Source organism: Pleurodeles waltl, chromosome 9 (assembly GCF_031143425.1).
Source record: "Pleurodeles waltl isolate 20211129_DDA chromosome 9, aPleWal1.hap1.20221129, whole genome shotgun sequence".
Lineage (NCBI taxonomy): Eukaryota > Metazoa > Chordata > Amphibia > Caudata > Salamandridae > Pleurodeles > Pleurodeles waltl.
In genome coordinates, this window is record NC_090448.1 from 1,183,797,650 (window position 1) to 1,183,819,342 (window position 21,693).

Consider the following 21,693-nt stretch of genomic DNA (forward strand, 5'->3'; position numbering starts at 1 on the left):
TTTCTGTTTTGGAGGTATTTTAGTTTGAGATGGCTCCAGGTCATCCACTGATCAACGGCTCTGGGGCAACTGAAGATTTGTGAGTTTTCAATGTTTTTGGGGTCTTCTAATTTAAGTAGTATTTGTGTGTCATCTGCATAGTTGTAGCATGTGAGATGGAAATCATTGATCAGTTCTGGTAAAGATATCATGTAGATGTTGAAAAGCAAAGGTGAGATGATTGACCCTTGGGGGACCCCTGCTTTTGTGAGGTAGGGTTCGGATGAGAAGGGGGGCGAGTGGATGATATTTGCTCTTTTTTAAAGATAGGAAGTAATCCAGTCGAGAGCAATCCCTTGTATGCCGGCTTCATGGAGTCTTTGAGTTAGGGCGTCATGGTCAACCGTATCAAAGGCAGCCTGTATTCCTTCTGTTTCTTGTATATGAGACAATTATGTATTAAACTGTGTTGACATGCAGTTAGAAATAAACACATAAGGACCAGTGAGGGTTTAAAAGATTCGCAAGAACAGCAAGATAGCTAGACTTCGGAAGGGGATGTCAAGTGAGACCTTTCACTAGATTTAAGAGCGCTTTTCACTGAGCCGAGTTTAAAAACAACCCTGAATAAAGCAAACTTCATCCAGGGTGTGAAAACATACCAACGTCTGGCAGAGGCATTGTGCTATAGTTGCATGTATACAGTGCTTCAGGTCCTGTCAAGATTTTGGACTGGTAGCAGGCTATTTTGTGGGATTGTTATGTTTTCTTTTTTTTTCTTTTTTTTTTTTTAGTGTTTTATAAAGGGAGAACCTTCTACTCTGTGTCTCCAGTAGCGGAAGATAGAACCCGCTCGTCACAGTCTTATACGGATTACGCTCCAGTACATCATCAATTCACCTCCAGGAAGGATTCTAGATTTTTTTCTGCTATGGAATCTCTGAGCGCAGAGCCTTCCTTCATCTTTGCCCAGCCCAAGAGTTAGGGTGGCTTGTCCTTTCCAGAAGCTGAGCTTCAACTGGGGCACCTGCTACGTTTATATTTGTAAGTGCTTCCTGTTGAGGTTTAGTTTCTGTAAAATGAGCATCATGGCCTACCCAACCGGAGTATTTTCTACGAGTAAGTCAGTAAGCGTTTACCTAGCATGTTTTATATGCCCTGTTTATATTGTACACTAAGGCTACGTGATGGGTCATGGGGGAAACGTCTCCAACAACCTTGCGTGCCTTTGGCAATGTGATTGTTACTAGTGCGTCTTTGTGGAGATGTCCTCATGCTTCTGCGCATCAACAACGCACCACCTGTGGTTGCAGGAGTTGGTCGACAGTAAGACAGAGACGGTCAGCAATGCAGCCCTGGAGCCGGTGAAGAGATCCTGGAGGATGCAGGCAAGGTTCCACACTGGCCAGAAGATTGCAGTCTATCTGTGGCATGAAAAGGCCACCAACAAGCCTTGGCAAAGGCAAGAGTCACTGTAGAAGAAAAGTGGAGCTGGTGGGGACCAGCAAGGTCCAGGAGGACTCAACCCAGGGAGGGGAGTCTCAGGGGACCCTCAGCAAGGCAGAGAGTCCACAGAAGAAAGGACAGCCCCCACTGGAGACCCACAGGAAGAGGACCCAGGAGTCGCAGAGGAGCCCATGCAGCATAACTGAAGAAGGGTCCTACGCTGCAGGAAAAGCACACAGAGGGTTGTGCGTCACAGGGAAGAGTGCTGGGGCAGGGGCTACATGGACCCTGAAGATCCCTTTGAAGAGATGCCAAATAGCCTTGGTACCTGCAAGAGACGCAGTGCACGGGGATACTATCCTGCGTGGGAAAGCAAGGGCTTACCTTCATCAACTTTGGACAGCCCGTAGAGAGGACCAAGGGGACCACTCCAGACCACCACCCGTGATGCATGATCCATGCGGTTCAGGATGAGAGGAGATCCATGCAGCCCGTCGTCGTTGCAGCTGGTGCCTGCAGATGCAGGGGAGTGACTCCTTCACTCCAAGGGAGATTCCTTCTTCCCTGTGTCCATATACTAGGGACTTATATGGGGGCACCAATATGCCAAATGTGGTGTGTATGTGATCCAAGCAACCAAGTTTAAAGGGAGAGAGCATAGTCGCTGGGGTCATGGTTAGCAGGATTCCAGTGAACACAGTCAAAATATACTGACAACAGCCAAAAATTGGGGGTAACCATGCCAGAAAGAGGGTACTTTCCAACAGTGTCAACAACCAGGGACGGTTTGGGTAACCGGAGTCCCCTTTAAAGAAGAATTTAGAAAGGCAAACATAAATAACAGACATCCACACATTTCCTAGCAGATAAAAGTTACAGACACATATGACATATGTGACTTAGCAACCAGCCAGGCCCTCTCTGTGTATTGTTGTGTCATCATCAGTGAGATCTTGCTGGTCATAAGCTCATAAGCAGTGCTTGCGGGCGTAAGTTATAATTAGCTCAGGTAACTATAACTGCTGAATTTCTATGGTTTTCTGTGTGTAAAATCTGAGCCCAACTATAACATCCCTTTAACCTTTGTTTTTTTCAGTGAATATATACATATATCTTATTAATAATAATAGATATATATATATGTATAATTAATAATAATTTATAAAGTCACATATATATTACTATCAATAATATACATATATATTATTAATAATAATTTCTATATAATGTGTATATATTTATATATATGTATATGATTAATATACATATATATATATATATATATATTCACTGAAAAAACATAGGTTAAAGAGACGTAAAAGTTAGGCGCAGATTATAGTTACCGGAGATAAAATATAACTCACGCTCCCGGAAGCAGTAAGCACTGCTTATGACTTCACATATTACATCACTCATAATATTTATATTGTGCACCACATATGATGTCCTTGGATTCGGAGGTGAAGGAAGGCAGTGTTCTGCTTTCCCTCTTATCTCATAACCGAGCTTACAGAACCTCTCTGGAATGCATTTCTGAGTTTAAAGAAGACATTTATTGTTATTAATTCCCCACCCACAAGTTCCTGAGAGACGAAATTAGTAGATTGGCAGCACACGTTCAAAAGTAGTTGCAGCAATGAAAGCAAAATATATCAAAGTACTTCTCAGTTGCAATGTACACAGCAAATATAGGTGATTATATTATAGCATAACTTCAAAGCAAAGCATAAAAGTCCAAATTCATCACCGTATGGGCAAGGCGGTAGGGCCTATATTCAGCTTCATCTTTCTGGGGTCTGCAAGTTGATGACTCCGGTCAACTGCGAGAAAGAGATTCTCTACCCAAATGGGAGGCAGGCAACTGACGTCTAGTTCCTGTCTGAAGTCAAGCAGATTTAATCTATCTCTCCGTAGCCCAGTCATCCTTAAAAGTAAACACAAAATCTACGTGCTCTTATCAGCTAAGGTCTGGTGTGAAGAAAACAGCTTGGTCCATCTTGTGGAAAAACACAGCTTGGAAAAACACAGCTCATTTGCAATGTCTCAACTGCAATGTCTAACCCCACGTTAAAGCCAATAGGCAGCTAACCTAAATATCAAATGTAATGTCTAATGTCATGTCAAAGCCAATAGGCAGCTAAGCTGAATACAGAATGTAATGGCTGATGCCATGTCAAAGCCAATAGGCAGCTAACCTAAATATCAAATGCAATGTCTAATGTCATGTCAAAGCCAATAGGCAGCTAAACTGAATACAACAGATAATGTGCTACTGGTGAACATTGAGCAACTAATATGCGCAGTGGTGAAACACAAAGTCATTGGTCAAACGCAATTAATAGCATCACATTCCACCCTATGACCAATGAATTTTTGTTTCACATACCTCTTATTTCATACAAAAACAAAAACATCAACACAAAAAACATTATAAGCAAATCAGTTTGAATGATAAAAGCAATCACTGTAAATCAATGGAAGTGGATTAACATATTGATCTCATAACCTTTCACATCAGATACATCTACACAGAAAAGACTGAAACTTATATACTCTGAATGAGATAACAGTGTCTCTAAAATAGCAATTTGATGTAGCATGAGTTCTACTCATGTAAAGGTGCACGGTCCACCTGAAAGGTTTGCTGGACGGTAAGTGAAAGTCAGAGTTCCACACGAAAAAAAAATACAGACAGTTAACTGTTAAGGTTGCTTAGTTCCAGTGGAAGAATGTAATCAAACAAGTTGAACTTGAACTGAAGGCGCCATTTGCGCAAAATGGATCCATGGTGCTTGTACTTTACTCAGTCAGGTTCAGGTTGGGGGTTCGGTCCCTCCTCCGACCCCACACGCACACACCCGAAGGGAGACCACACAGCACACTCAGGGACAGTGGCGAAACGTGGTAGGATGTGCAAAAGAAAAAAGTATGACTTTTCTTGCAAATAACATTTGTCATCTGAACTGTGCCCTTCCTCTTTACCCTGTTTTATAATCAGCAGGACGATTTTGGGGCCCTTTGTTATGATTTCTGCAGGTTCTGGAGGATCATCTGGGCTTCAACCCACACCTCAGCACTGAGGTTTTTATCTGCTGCACCACAGCTTCCCTTTTCTTGCACTGTCAGAAGGGCTGGGGCAGACTCCTTCTTTACCAAACCTCCATTCACTGCACATTTGACAAGTTGGGCCATTCTGTCTCCAATTTGTATGAATGAATCAGATTATTTTCTAGTTATCAGCATAATTTTGATTTCTCCTTGGTAATCTGCAGCAATCATTCCCCCTAAAACCTGATCAATTTGCCATATCTGTCCTGGTGACTTTCCTCTCCCCAACTAATCTTTGACTGTTTGTGGGACAGATTGCTGTTGTGCGTACTGAATCACAGCTTTTATAAAATCTAGGGGAATGTGCATCTCTCTAATTTCTGCCCACCTGTAAGTGGCTTTTTCTCCCAGCTGTCCACATTTCTGGTGCACCCACTTAGCCATCCCCACTAAGTCAGAATTCTGGGTGGACACTTTCTCATTGACGTCTGCAAGGGAATTGAACCAGTTAGGTACAAGCCATGTGGAAAACCAAACGGCTAAACCATTGGCAATGAACCAAGAATCAGTGTAAAAATGACACATCTCAAGCAGCTCTTGCTTTAAAGTCTGACACACATTGTACAATGCTGTTCCTTCTCCTGTGCTAGAAAACCACTTTTCAGTCAACGAATCATTAGTCAAAAAACATGCTTTTTATCCTCAGGGGACACGAATTCAAATGGTGCACTCAATTTCACTGGTGACTCTTTTACCTGTGGTACTCCCTGCACCCTCTCCACATCCTGAAAAGGGGCTTGTGACACCTGTTCATGTAGGGCTGCAGTGACTCTAGCCCTGTCTTGCATGTACCAAATCCAGCGTATGATACTAGCTTTCTGTACCTGTCCTAAACTGTGAGATTTAGGTGAATTCATCACCCACTGCATGCTTGATATTTCAGTTTCCATACTCCAAAGTTCCAGGGGCACTCTTATCCTCCCCTGTTCCTGATTTACATGTAAATCAGTGTTTCCCTCTTGCACTGCGCAGAAACTCTGAATTATTTCATTTGCCAAATTAAAAGCAATTAATGTCTAATGCCATGCAAAGCCAATTGGCAGCTAAGCTGAATACAGAATGTAATGGCTAATGCCATGTCAAAGCCAATAGGCAGCTAACCTAAATATCAAATGTAATGTCTAATGTCATGTCAAAGCCAATAGGCAGCTAAACTGAATACAACATATAGGGGGTCATTCCAAGTTTGGCGGGCGGCAGTTGCCGCCCGCCAAACTTACCCGGTCAAATGACCGCCGACCGCGGGGGCCATTCAGACTTTCCCGCTGGGCCGGCGAGCGCTCCGGCGCCCGCCGGCCCAGCGGGAAAGGCCCTGCAACACAGAAGCCGGCTCCGAATGGAGCCGGCGGTGTTGCAGGGGTGCGACGGGTGCAGTTGCACCCGTCGCGATTTCCACTGTCTGCTATGCAGACAGTGGAAATCATGCTGGGGCCCTGTTAGGGGGCCCCTGCACTGCCCATGCCAGTGGCATGGGCAGTGCAGGGGCCCCCAGGGGCCCCACGACACCCGTTCCCGCCATCCTGTTCCTGGCGGTAAAAAACGCCAGAAACAGGCTGGCGGGAAGGGGGTCGGAATCCCCATGGCGGCGCTGCTTGCAGCGCCGTCATGGAGGATTCTCCCAGCCGGGCTGAAATCCGGCGGGAAACCGCCGGACCCGGCTGGGTGACCGCGGCTGTCGGAATCCCAAATGAAGCACCGCCAGCCTGTTGGCGGTGCTTCCGTGGTCATCCACCCTGGCGTCGATGACCGCCAGGGTTGGAATGACCCCCATAATGTGTTACTGGTGAACATTGAGCAACTAATATGCGCAGTGGTGAAACACAAAGTCATTGGTCAAACACAATTAACAGCATCACAGGCAGCCGGAGGCTCTGTGTGCGACCTGTAAGGAAAAAGGCAATCCACTTGAGGGCGTTTTGCTGTATGCCATTGTTGCAGACTCTGTTGATGAAGGTGTGGTGGGAGACAGTGTAGAACGCAGCAGAGAGGTCGAGGTGGATCAGGGCCACAGTTTCTCCACGGTCAAGGAGAGATTTGATGTAGTCTGTGGCAGCAATCAGCACGGTCTCAGTTCTGTGGTTGGAGCGGAAACCTGACTGCGAGACGTCAAGTAGGTGGTTTTGTTTCAGGTGCTCAGTGAGTTGTTGGTTGATGGCTTTCTTGAGTACTTTGGCTGGGTATGGGAGCAGAAAAATCAGTTGATAATTTTTAGTTTGCTGTGTCGGGCAGAGGGTCTCTTTAGGAGGGGTCTTATCTCTACGTGCTTTCATCTCACCAGCAAGGCTGCAATGGAAATGAAAGTGTTCATGATGGTGATGAGTTTGGTGCTGATTGGGATGGTTCCGAGGTTGAAGAGCCGGAGGGGCAGAGGTCAGTGGTCATGACAGAGTAGATGTAAGACATAAGGTGGTCTGAGTGGTGAGCGAAGACCAGGTGGTGATAATTCAGCTGGTGTGCGTTGGGTGGTTGAGAGACATGGGTTGGGGGTCGAAACTGTTGTAGATGGAGGCGATCTTGATGTGGAAGTATTCCAATCGCACAGTTCTTGGGAGGGCTAAAGGGTGTATTTTGTGACTGTCAGGTGGGAGAATTCCTTGACTATTTTGATGAGTTCCTTCATGTGGTTGGCCACCGTATTGATGCAGGCTGTGATGCCAGTTTTCTTGGCTTCCTTGATAAGTAGGTGGTAGTTGCGGAGGGCTGCTTTATGGGTGGCTCTATCGGAGGGGTTCCTTGTGACCATTGTTTCTTGAGTAGGTAGCAGTTGCGCTGAGTGTACCAGCTGATGTGTATTGAGGTTTTTCTGGTCACAAAACAGTTTGTAATCCAGTAACTACCACAACAGTTACTTAGAGCCAGAAACAGGCCACATAGGTGCAACATAATTACTGATTAAAGAGCTTACAAGCTCCACTCACCTCTTCATCAATAACAGCAACAAGAAGGAGAAGGTATGACTATACCCAACGATGCCCTTCAAAAAGACTACTGTGAAAAGGCGTCAGAAGACGAGGTTTGATTTGGAGGCAGTGAACTCAAAAGACATTCACAACAAAATATACCATAATAGATACTTTTGAGAAAGAGATAGTATATTTACTCTTTAAGAAATCCTATGTCGTTGTAGAGGAGGTTGCCCTTATACTCTTTCCGTCTCTACATTCATGTTTAAAGGTGTGGTTTATTTGTGTTGACCGAAAGTTAAAATCAAGAAAAAGTGTTATAAAAAAATTAATTCTTTATGAATGCATGCCTTTATCTCGGGAACAAATTAAAACAATTTAATTTGCCAATTGTCGCAATGACTGGATGTAAACAACCATCTGTTGCCTACCCAGTGTTCACTTTTTGACTCACTGAAGCTCTGCACTTCTTTGTAGAGAAAGGAACAGGCAAGAGAAAGGGCCCTCCTATCCCTTGAAAGTTAAAGTCCACAAAGGAGTTTAACATTTCAGTAAACTCACAGTAGTATTTGTTTACTGAATTTCTAAGGACAGCATCAATTCTTATTACAAGAATTGGCTCTCTGGTGTGGGCTATGTAGTCCCCAGAGAAGAGGCCCTACAACAGTGATGATTCTCTTGTTGGAAACTAAGGCATGTTTTCAGCTGTCATGATTCTGGAGGTTCTGTGAGGATGCGGTGACAGAAGTTGCCCACACGGAAGAGACTAGGCACAGGGTGGAGAGTGAGACCGGGTTATAGAGAAGAGGGGGAAACATAGAATATTTGGTTGGTTTCTGAGAGGCCTTGTCCTCTGCACATAGACTACATTCCTCAGTAATAAAGGCGAAGGTGGTGATTTGTCTTTGAGAAGTACACAGGGGAAATCGCTGTGAATGTGGGCCAAGATAACACATATGTCTTAATTCCATTTCCAGTGAATACGTCTTACCGATGCGCTGCCTGCAACAGCACATATTGATTCCAAGAGGTACCAGGAAAACCAGGTGGGCTTGGAGCGCCAGGACATCAAAGTCGGGGAACAGCCAGGAGTCCGAAGTCAAGGAATACTGATGAGAAGTTTCATTCAAACACAAATGATACAGCAGAGGGTTTAGAGTTCGAAGAGGCAAGGGAAGGAAAACGCAAGAAAAGGGAAAAACACAAAAGGTAGAGCAAGCAAGAGAAGTAACACCAATATGAACCATCCAACCAGGAAAGTTGTGCAGCAACATTGTTCAGGAACTGACACATTTTGCTGCCTGGCAATGCTGCCCTCGTGATCCTGCTCCTCTGAATGGCCCGGTTCTTCCTCTGCCCCTCAAAGCCCTCCACTTAGTCAGCACCAGCCTACAGACCGCCCTTCGGTGCTTTCCAGGTCTTGCGGCGAACCTTATCCTAGTGACCCTCAGACCTTCCCTGTCGAGCCCTGACAGGTCTCTGTGTGGCTTCCAGTGAAAGTCGCAAAGAGAAAACCGAACATAGGGCCCGATGTACAAAGCAGTTTGCACGTCACAAACAGCAAATTTTGCTGTTTGCGACGTGCATAATGCACTTTGCAATGCACAAACCTCGTTTTGCGAGTCGCAATTAGGAAGGGGTGTTCCCTTCCTAATTGTGAGCCGCAGTGCAATGCAGGATTGCTTTGTGACCGCGAACGCGGTCGCAAACCAATTGCAGTTTGCACCCATTTGACATAGGTGGTAACCCATACGCAAAAGGGAAGGGGTCCCCATCGGACCCCTTCCCCGCTGTGAATGGCACGGCAAACATTTTTTCAGAGCAGGCAGTGGTCCTATGGACCACTGCCTGCTCTGAAAAAATGAAACGAAAACGTTCCATTTTTCGTTTTTGTAATGCATCTCGTTTTCCTTTAAGGAAAACGGGCTGCATTACAAAAAAAAAAACTGTCCGCAGCAGGCCACCATCCCCGTGAGGGCCGCCATTCGCAAGGGGGTCGCAAATTGCGACCCACCTCATGATTATTCATGAGGTGGGCCTTTGCGACCCCCTTGCGAGTCGCAGATGGTGTCAGGGACACCATCCAACGTTCCGAACTGCGACTCGCAAATTGCCAGTCGCTCTGATTCGCAATTTACAGGTCGCAATTCGGAATGTTCCTACATTAGGCCCAAAACAACGCTGTGCAGAGCGGCGAGGCAGGTGTTGACTCAAGACCATGTGGAAGAGCAACGAGAGGTGCAGGGAGACAGAAGGCAGGAGGAGCTCGGACGGGAGAAAGCTGACATTGTGGCTGTTTATTCCTCTACGACGGTCCTTTAGCAGCTGATGGCTCATTCCTGTGACACTGGGCGCCAGCTATCTCTTTGTTTGGGCCGTGAGGCTCTTGCTTTATCTTTCTCCTTGTGGCTAGAAGAGCTTAGGTCTGGTGAATTTTGAGGATCCCAAATATATGCTGAGACATTTAAAGAAATATGTTTCCAGACCGGCAACCGAGGAGCCAGTTGAACCATTCTGCCATCTCTGTAGCCCACGCGACTCCCAAACAAAGGTCCCTTCATCCTTCCCAAAAGGGAAGCAGATTCCAGCAGTGGTGCTCGCTTGGAACTGCTTCTGTCTCAGAGCTTCTCTCTTTCATGAACTGAGGACCTGCGCCGTCCTGAGGCTGGGCTTCCACACTTCCCTGGGTAAGGGACTTTGCAAGGGACTGGAGACTGTTTGCCTATGGTCTTAGAATAGGCATCTCTTGTACTTCTCATGTATACTTGTGGCTCATCATAGTTTTGACACATTTCAGGAAGATAGCATTCCACATATTCCGCAGACCCTGAACAAAAGTTGCACAAGATCAAAGAAGTAGTTTCAAAAGCAAAGTGTCAATGGTTGAGCCTAACTGCACAGAAGCTTGTGCTAAACTCTTGAAATCCATGTTAATTTATCTGCCATTATGTTCCACTTTCTTCTGCCACGTCCTCTCATTAACCCCGTAATGATGAGTTGTCTACAGTCGGCTCTGGAGAGCACTGCAAAGCCATCCTCTGGTTTCTGACCTGTCCACTTACCACAACATGAACAGCTTCCAAGTTCTTCTCTACAAGCCCCTCCCCAAAGGTGCCTGAACAGTTCTCATAAGTTACCTGGAAGGAATGTAGTCAATTCTTTTTCAACCTTCTAACTTCCCATCTTTGGCCTCTGTTTTGTATGTTGTTAAGAGAGATGCCAACTTTAAATTAAGACTATGCATTAATTGCAGAACATATACAGAACAGGTATCAAGGATTTTCTTAAATTTGTCCTTTCGGCAGGGTCATACTGGATTTTTTTAGGCCTGGGTGAAATTTTAATTATGGTGTCATAATTGGTGTAATTTTGATAACTTTGCATAACGAAATGTATGCAAAATTATCAAGATTATGCTATTTTGCCACGCTGCATAATTTTAGGGAGAAATTTTAACGTGAGATGTGCTGATCTGATTTTTTTTTATTGCAAGCAGCATTTCAGCTAGATTTTTTACCTGAGTGTGCTGTTTGAGTAATTTCCCTCACGAAACTATAAATCCGAACGCAAGCAGCAGTGTTCTGAATGCGAGCTGTAGTTTGTTTAACATGGGTGGTCAAGAAACATTTCAGGTAGATTCTGAAGCAGACAATTCAGGTACTTTTTGAGCACAAAACTTCGAATACGGTTGCACGCAGCAGTGTTCTGAATGTAAACCACTGGAACTCAACCTCCAATTACATTTTCAACTTGAATTTGTACCCAAAAGGACTATTCAAGTAATATTTTGAGTGTGAAATGCATTTTGTATAAATATGCTTATTCACTCGTAATTATGGTACAGCAAATTACACACGTTTTGCACATCCCTAGTTTTTTGCCAAATCCTATTGTTGCTGACTATAGAACTCTGTGCACCACGGCTAACCAGTGGTAAAGTGCTTGTGCTCATCCTTTCAGAATGGTAACATTGGTAAACACTTGATTGGTCTATTTAATTGGCCTCAAAGTCCCTGATATATGGTGCCAAGTGTACCCAGGCACCTGGAACTTAAATACTACCAGTGGACTACAGCACTTCGTTGTGTCATCCAGTGCAGTGGCACTGGAAGGTGGCACTGCAAAGCATGACCCCAGGCGGCCTACTATTGTAGCCTGGCTTGGAAGTTTTAAACTGCAAATCTGACCAGTCAAAATGACATCATTTAACAGCCTTCCATTTCAAGATTGATAAGTCACCCCTAAGTAGGCCTTACAACCCATAAGGCTGTGTGCATGGTACTGAAAAGTAGGGCATGTAAAAAGTTAACATTAAACATGCCCTTACAGTGAAAATGCCTTAAAAACTATTTTCACAAAAGCAGAGTTAGTTATTCCATAGGAAAGCACTGGGATACAATATTAAGTTTAATAAATGTTATGTTCGCCTAGGAAACCGCTACAAACTTAATTTTTGTACTTTTTAAAGTATTAATTACAAGATAAAATTCAATGATGAAGTTGGAATTGTAATACATATTTTGGAAAGGGGGCTTTTAGAAAGTCACCCTTGCTCTGCCTGACATTACTGGGAGCAGTGGGCTCTCCCTCTTCTACCAGTCAATCATTAGCATTTGAGTAGGAATGAATGAAGGGTGAACTTGCTCCCAGGACAGGGAAAAAGACTTTGGTGTGGGGAGGTGTATTGATAGGATGACCTGTGGGCTACGTCCACAAACTTGATAAACTTCAAAGTGGTCCAAGCTGTCACAAGCAGATGGAGCTAACACTCACCCTTCTTTTGTCTCCCCAGCCAGACTGGCCCGCTATTACAGTGGGCCTCTTTTGGATATCACAGTATCAAATCCTGCTGAAATATCAAGATCTACTTAACAGGACAGCTATGTTTCCTTTTTGACTACAATTTGTACGTTTTTTCATAATCATTCATACACACATCACGTCGTCAGACTCCAGAGTGCGTCTCCTGTATTGCGCAGACCCGATCGGAAGGAAAGGCTTCTGTGATGGGAGCGCGTCACACGTGTGTTTGCGACCTCCGACTCCCGGGCTCTTGACAACGGGGAGACCCAGGTGGGAGATGAGGGAAGCTTCCTCCATGCATCGCACTTCTCCTACATGGCCTGCAATCCCCGGCGGGTCTCCTATAACAAGGGGGCCCGACTGGGAGGAGGAAAGGCAGGAACGTATCACCCCGAGGGTGCTAACAGTAACTTACTAGTAAAGCCATAAACCGCCCAAGGCTGCTGCTGCTGCTCCCAGCGGTGACTTTTCCAATTCCCCATCCCCACTCTAAAGTAGTAAAAAGTAAAAGACGGACTATGTGTCTCCATCATTGCTTTAGCATTAAGCCTGTTTCTTCAGCTGGTTGCATAGTTGTTCTGCTTTAAAAAACAAAAACAAAAAAAAACTAATGACAGTTGGAATAACAGTCCTGCCACACAGTATCTACCGACTGCTTTCCATCGCCCCCAGTCTAGGTTTAGCTGTACTAGGGTCAATTATACTATTTAACATTTTGTAAAAAGTTTCTAAACAGATAGTGAATGAGGGAATCTATTTAGCTTACCTTGTTATTACCAAACTTATAATTAAATTAATAGCACGACTGGGGAGAGTAGTTTTCCTCAGATGGAGTTTGGAGAAGAAAAATTTAAAATATATTTTGAAGAGGGCTTGAGAACCTCCATTAAGGAAGCGGTTGAAGCCAGGTTCCCTGGGCCAGAGCTCTTTGCCTAAATCAGTTGTGATGCTTGGCACAATTGGATACACTCTCAAACACCCCTGTAAGACCCTAGTAAATGGGTACCCCAGTACCCAGGGCAAGTGATATTAAGAGTAGACCCCTGAAGGTAGCAGCACTGACTGTGCCACCCTCTAGGGCCCTGTACCCAGATGCACCCAGCACTGCCAGTGCAGGCTGAGTGTACTGGGGCAAACCTAAAAAGACAAACTCGACAGGGCACACACTCTGTGTGATGTGTCCACCCTACACTGCATATGTTATGGGTAATTCACCCCTCTAGCAGGCCTTCCAGTCCTAAGGCAGGTTGCACCATACATTGGCCCTCATTATGTCCCTGGCGGACGGCGGTATTTTGGAGAAAGGTACTGCCAACAGGCTGCCGGTACCTTTCCCCAAAATATGACATTGGCGGTTTGGCTTAAGCCAAACTGCCAATGTACCACTCCGTCCGCCGGGGCGGTAACAGCCACCAGGCTGCATCCAGGCGCCCGTTACTGTCCCACCCGTGGGATTATGACCCCGCCTACCGTCATGGTTTTCGTGGCAAACTTACCGCCACAAAGACCATGGCGGTGGGCTCTATCAGTGCCAGGGAATTCCTTCCCTGACACTGATAGGTGTCTCCCCTACCCCCCACACCCTCCCTGAAGTCCTCCCCCTGTCCCCCTCCCTGTCCCGACCCTTCCACGACATACACGCACATTCACGCACCAACATACACATGCATACACACACTCATACCAACATTCACCCATGCATGCATATATTCATCAACACACACTGACATACATTATAGCACACACTCATTCCACACGCCACACACCCGCATGCACCCCCACAATCACATACACCCACACCCCCCCCACACACACACAACACCACCTGCCCCCCTCCCCTGCCAGAGCACCTGACTTACCTGCTTGCAGAGGGTCCCCCGGCAGGAGACGGGACGCGGCGCTGCTGCCAGCAGTAGCGTCTGCCAGCAGAACACCGCCAGGCCGTATCATGGGTCATGATACGGTCTGCGGCGCTCTACTGGTGTGGTGCTGCTGCTGGCAGCAGCGCCACCTTACCGCCGTCCACCACCATAACCGTAGCCGGAATTCCGGCTACGGTCATAGTATGGCGGATGATAGGTAGCTGAGCGACGGTGTTTTGGCAGCCGTCGCCGCGGCTGTAGGGGGTACGAGTTCCCCAGCTACATGAGGGCCACTCAGCACCCTGAGTTGTTTGGTATCAGACAACTCAGAATGTTCAATCCAAACTGGCACCAGTATTGGATTTAACCGTAAATGTACCCAGGGGTTACCTTAGAGGTTTCCCCTGCAAAAGCTAACCTAACTGGCATAGCAGCATGCCACTTCCAGATAGCCAGTACACAAACATGTGGGACAGCCCTGGCTCTCTGGTTTGTAAAACTATGCCCTTCCTGTGTGGAGGAGCTAACCCCCTCTCCCTCAGGAATATGCACTCTCCTGGCGGTGAATTTCAAAGAGCTACTGCCCATGAAACTCGACCACCCAGGCCTGCTACTAGTAGCAGATGGCTTCCCCCTTTGTTAACCCCCACTTTTAGCGGGAGCAAAGACAGGAAACCCCAAAAAGGGTAGGAGGAGTGGTCTCAGTAAGCATGCACCACCCCTAGGGGCTTGCAGGCAAAGTGGACTCCCCATTTCATTTTCCTCCATGTTGGATGGCAGAAAAATAGCCAATGAGGTTTAGGGAAATGACCCTTCCTACAGGAAGTGGTTACTGTAGTGGGTGTAGCCACCCAAGGGTAAGTATCCCATTGGACACTACCAGGTTCCCCCTAAAACGCCCACTAAATTCAGTCTTTATAGGCTTCCCTAGACAAAGAAATCAGATTCATCAGGAAGAAAAAAAGACAGCACCAAAGACCCCGACAGAACGAGAACAGAGGACCTGCTGCACCAGAAGAGGATCCAAGACCCCTGCTTGTTGCACCAGAGTCCCGACAATCGCTGCTGCGGAGGAGCTGACCACTGGACCAACATCAAAAGACCCTGAGGACCTCCAGGCTTTGCAAATAGCCCGTGATCTCCCTCCTGAGTGGAGGCACCACTCAAGAAACCAAAGAAACCTACAAGGAACCAGTAAACCGGTGATGGTCACCTCACTGACCGGACAATATCTCTGCAACCAGAAGTCGCAGCTGGACCCGGCGACACACCAACAACAGCCCAGATGAGACCTGCAAGTGTGCCAACTTTGGTGGCACTGCGCCCTCCCATGGCCGAGTTGTGCCAATACCCCAGGTACTGGTCAGTGCACAACGGACACCACCAAAAACAGCTCATCCAGAGCTGCAGCTGGACCTGGAGGAAGCCCCAGTTGAGGGACTTCAGTGAAACCCCGGACCTTCCACCAGAGTATTCTCGTCGTCCTGCAAGGCCCCCGGAAGAAGACTTACCTCCAGGTCCAAAGGGGTCCATTGCGCACAGCATCCAAGACCTCCTACTCGCTCTGCATCCAGTCACCCTGAGCCCTGCATCACGGAACCAGATGCATACCCTGGGTTCCTAACCCCTTGCAACCTCAACAGCCCAAGGGGACCCCAAGGCACCACCTTTAAACCTGCAAAACTGCTCCTTTTCCAGGTGGCACCTCCAAGTGGCCCTGTGCCTGTGCCATGAGACTTTCCAGCTCTGCTCCCGCCGGAACCGTCAGCCACCCAAGACTCTCCGGCTGGCACAGTGAGCCCACCGACTGCTTCAACCATCCCGCAAAAGAAGAGACGGGTAACCCAACTGTATGATTTTTAATGCATTTTTAAAAGTGACTGCCTGTTGATTCCTATAGTGCGTAATTATGCACAGAAAGACTAACTGTATTAAAACTTTGAAAAGTCATATCTCAAAAAGCACTTAACGTATCTTAAAGATCATGGTCTTATAAATTATATAGAAGTCTGAAGTATTTTTATAAATTCTGGTCTCGAGTTATTCATTGAGTGTGTGTGGTGCATGATTGGATTTGTGAGTACAACAAATGCTTAGCACATCCCCTGGATTAATAAACTGCTCGACCATCTACCTTAAAAATTGGAGCATTAGGTTGTCTAATTTTTACTTCTGGAAACCAACGTGTGGTTGACTGGACCCCCTACACAGTGTGCCTAGTTTTGCACACTACGTAGGGGGCCAACCTCCTACAGCCCTCATAACTGAAAGAAAGAAAACCTTCCTTATGAGGATGAACCCCCAAACTCATAGAGTTGGCCAATAAAGAAGCAAAAGGGGAACTTGGAGGCTTCCTGTTTAGGCAAGACTTTATTAAATTGTTGAGTAATCATGTTTCCACCTTTACCATTTTGAGCAAAGCCCAGTATAATTCAAGATGTGTGTTTGGGACATGTGTTTTTGGGAAGGCCGACAGGAGGGGACTGGCTGACGGCCGAGGTGTCAACTGGTCCCAATTCTATGCCTGAAACCAACAGTACAATTCAAGTTTCAGAAACTATGGTAATGGTTCCTAGACCTAAACAGACTTTTATCCTCAAAGGAAAAGATCGAGGTTTAGAGGAGGAAAGACAAGATCACATGGATCAATCCCAGAAGGTAGGTGGAACAAATTGCATTGGTTCATCCCTAGTAAAGGTTGCCAGAAGACTTAAAGTGTTCATTCACAGATGGGGAGACATAACAAACAACCCCTGGGTCCTAGAAACTGTTTCAGGCTTCAACATAGACTTCTGGAAAGTGCCCTTTCAGGCATCTCAGCCCTGAGACATTGTCTTTGACAAAGAAAGAATGGACCTAGCAGAAGCTGAAGTTTCCCAAATGTTACAATAAGGTGCAATAGTAAAGGTAGCAGACTCACACAATGGGTTTCTGAGTGCAATACGTTTGGTAAAAAAGAATGACAAGGGGTGGCACCCATTTATAAATTTAAGAGTACTAAATAAATATTTGGTTTACCATCACTTCAAGATGGAAGCGATTCATATGCTACGGGACGTTTTGCAGGAAAAGGATTGGCTAGTGAAACTAGTCCTAAAAGACACATATTTTACGATTCCTATGGCAGAGAGTTCACAGAGATACCTCTGATTCATATGTAGGGGAGTGTTTTACCAAAGTCTTAAGACCTGTGGTGGCCTTTTTAAAAGAGAGAGGAATTTGTTTGATAATATATTTAGATGACATTCTGTTGATGAGTCACATAAAGTCAGATCTTCTGGGTCATTTACAGTTGACAAGGGAACATTTGGAGAACCTAGGTTTCATTAGCAATATAGAAATGTCAGTTCTGGTTCCAAGTCAGTCACTGGAATTTCGGGGAGTTCAGATAGATACACTTCAAGCTCAACTTCTCTTGCCTCAGAAAAAGATAACCAAAATAAGAAAGGAGGTGAGGCATATTCTAGGAAGAGAGATTGTGACTATTAGGGATTTAGCAAGGATTGTTGGCCTACTGTCCTCTTCTATTCAAGCTATTTCACCAGGCCCCCTACATTATAGGGCTCTTGAGAGATTAAAGACATATGGTTTACACAAGGGACTCTGGCATGTGGCTCCAGTAGAGTTATCCCCAGATGCTCATTCGGATTTGCAATAGTGGTTTAACAACCTAGAGTGTTGGAACGGCAAAGCAATATTTGATAGTTGCCAGAGTTTGCCCTGGAGACAGATGGCAGTTTTTTGGGCTGGGGTGCCCGTCTGAACAATTTAGAGACAGGGGGTTGTTAGTCAAGTTTAAAGAGTTCCTTACACATAAACTGTTTGGAATTAATGGCAGGTCTGAACGGTCTAAGGAGGTTCAAAGCTCACTTAGCCAACAACATGGTCCTAATTTGTATGGACAACCTTTCAGCAGTGCCCTACATCAATCACATGGGGGGGGGCTTGAGATCAAAGCAGTTAGTGGAATTAGTGAAATAAATTTGGCACTTTTGTTGGGAACACAAGATTATATTGTCAGCAACCCATATTTCAGGGAAATTGAATTTGCGGACAGATTGGAATTCTCATCACCTCAGGGACTTCAGCAATTGGCAGCTGAATCCAGAAATCTTCAGGGAGATCCAGAAATGTTTGGTTCCAATATATCTGGATATTGTTGCTAGCAGTCTCACACATCAGGTACCCAGGTTTTTCAGCTGGAGACCAGATCCGGAAGCTATGGCAGGAAATGTATTTGTCCATGACTGGAACTCAGAGAGGAGTTATGGTTATGCCCTTCCACCACTCACCATGATTCAGAGGGTATTCTAGAAAATTTGGAAAGAGAAATGTAAATTAGTGCTTGTCACTCCCTTCTGGAGTTCCCAGGTTTGGTTTCCAGGAGTGTTATAATTAGTGGTGCAGGAATCGCGTCTCATCCCAGTACATCAGGGTTTATTGATAGGCCCTGATGGAGAAGAACATCCTTTACCCATGGAGTAAAAGCTGGGCCTTTTTGTTTAGAGAACATCAGGGGTTCTGTAGGACTCTCAGGCCTTTCAGGAAAGGCTAAGAATTTACTGGATGAGTCATAAGCACCAGGGACTAGGACAAGATATAGGGGAGTTTGGTGCAAATGGTGTTGTTCGTGCATGAAAAGGAGTCTGGATCACGTGGAGGCTCCTGTGACTGCTTTAGCCTTAATGGGCAACACCACAATTGGGAATGACTCACTAATTTGAAGGATGATGAAAGGTATCTGAATCAAAAGACCTCCTAGACCTCGTTATACTTCTCTCTAGGATGTTAATGTAGTTTTCAAACTCTTTGACTTCTGGCCAAATAATTGTTATCTTTAAGACATATCTCACAAAAATGAGCAATTCTGCTCTGCTTAATATCATTCAGAAGGGAGTCGGATATTAAAGCTTTGGAAATCTGTAACAGGATTTATTCTTCAGATGATGTACATTTTGACATTTGGAAAAGGACAAAGAATGTGTCTAGCCATGTTTTCTATCCTTTAATCCAGGATTGTCCAAAATTACATGTGGTAAGTTGCATGAAAGTATATGAGCAGAAAATGCTAGAGTTTAGACATCATGATGAAGACCAACTTTTGATATCTTTTGTGAACCGCATAAAGCAGTGTCTACCAGCACTATAGGCAGGTGGATTAGAGCAATAATGACTGAAGCAGGCAGAGACCTCTCACATTTGGTGCTCATTCAGCAAGAGCCGCTATGGCCAGTAAGGTATTTTGGGCTGGTGGTACTCTCTCTGAGATTCTTAAGGTGACTGACTGGTCAAATGCAAACACTTTTGCCAATTTCTATCTGAAACTAGTGACACATGTAAGTAGCTTAATTGTTGATACCTTTAAACATGCATAATGATAGCCTCTGGTTTTGCAATGAAATGACTATTCTCCAGCTAACATGCAGAGAGAATCTTGATTTCATTAAAGACAACGGAGGCTATCATTATCCCACCCACCTCACCCTATTTATCTTATTTCAGGTGGGGTGAGGTATTAGTACTTATTTATTTTACTGACAAATTGGTAGGTAAAAACAAAAAAGGGGGAAGAATAACAGTATGATAGTAATAAGGATGAAGAAGTTAATGCGTCCTTTTGGTGGAATTTTATGCTTTGATACATATTCTATTATATCTTATTTGGAAACAGTTTTTTAAACTATCTTGGTTTCGTAGAGAATATTTCCTAACTGGGCCACAAAGGTGTGTCTGGATATATCCTGTTGACCTGGTCTCAAAAGCTCCACGTTGTTTCAAGCTCAAGTTTTATCCTCGTATCACAGCCTAAAAGAGGAAGATGGTTGTTGCTATGTCATTTATGCTGTAACAGGGTTCCTCTGTGGAATATTTCACCTTATGATGTATGTCTGTTCTTTAAAGGGCTGCATGTTGGGGCAAAAATAAAGGATTGTCTTTAATGAAATCAAGATTCTCTTTGCATGTTAATTGGAGAATTGTCATTCTTCTGTATTCTCTGTCTGGTTGCTGAATACTCACCTATGTCCTACCAGATTTCTGTCTCTGAGATTGCTGTGGGTACATGGCTACTTCAAACTGCATTTTGGTGTTAGATGTGGGAGCTACTATGCTGCTCAGTACCTCTCATAATTAGACTTACTTCATAGTCACATGCAATGGCTCCGTACAATACCGGCAATTCACATAATTTGATTATTGTGGAAAGTGCCTACAGATCACTCAGGGTTACTCTCAATTGTTTTGGTCCACTAGGAACTACATTTCCTGTGATTCTTGCCCTTTCCTACCCCTTCATCCATCACATGACACTTTCTTTTGCATTCTAAATAGCTGATCTCAGCCACCGCCAGCGTCCTCGAACCTGGCTGTGTTCAGATGTTTCAGGGGCATCAGATCACGGTAAGCGCTGTCATTGAAACATCAATCAATCATTTCTAAAGAGCGGCTAGTAGCCCGTAGGGTCTCAAGGCACTTTGCCTTGAGCCACTTTACCACTAATGTCTTGCTCTCATGCGTGCCCTTGCTGCTTATTAGCTGCTTGACTTGTTATGGAGCTGTTGCTCCTAGCCCTCTACGCTACCTTAAACTTCTTCCAACAATGCTCCCAGTTTCTCGAGCTTGTTGCGATAAGTGTGGTTTGCACTATTTATACATAATATGATCATCACTGCCCTTTATGATCACCACTGCCCTTTCTGCTTGAGTAGAATAGATGTTTGACTAAATGCAAGTTACGGAACTGCAACTCCTTAGCTTCTTTTACCTATTAAATTCTTCCCTATATTCTCACTATAGGACTGAGTGCACCCCGAGCCCCACGTCAGGGTTGCTCGAGTTGAGGCACAACACCAGACGATTGCGAGTGAACCTGTATATTTTGTACGAATGCCACAATTTGGTTGATGTTATATACATGCTTTTTTTATAACAACCTAGCTGTCATTATATCTCCCTACAGGTTGTAATGCAGTGAATGCGCTCACTGTAGACAACTTACTGGTTTTGCATTGTTTTCCTTTCATGAGCACGTTATTTGAGCAGAAGTTATAACTAGAGGTCCTGACCAATGCCAATGCACCTCTTCTGAGGGTCTAGTTGGCAGAAATGTGTTGGCCAATAACTAGTGACACACATAAGCAAGGTCACTTAACCACTGCAATGTCCCTTCTCTTTTTAATCGTGACCCAGGCACACATAAAGTTGTACACCTGTCCTAGAGTCAGTTTTAATCACATTTTTACATATTGATGCCCTGCGAGCCTCACCACCCTTTCGTTCACCATACGGCTTCTACCCAATCTCTGAAACCATCCGAAGAGCTTCTCCTCCTCAGAGAGGGAGTTGTAGCCGCACCATGATCTGCTGTCACGGTGCGAGAAGAATCCCAATAATGAAGCATGCCACCTCTGGTGGGTGAGGGTATTTGTCATAAAACGCAATATTTCTATTCAGCTAGTTTTTTTTTAACTCTCTTCCAATCCAGGTGTTTCAGTGTGTGTAAGATATATGAGTTGGGAGTGAATATCTGCTGGTCTCTAGATATATGAGTTGGGAGTGAATATATGCAGGTCTCTAAATCTCCCCTGGCCCTT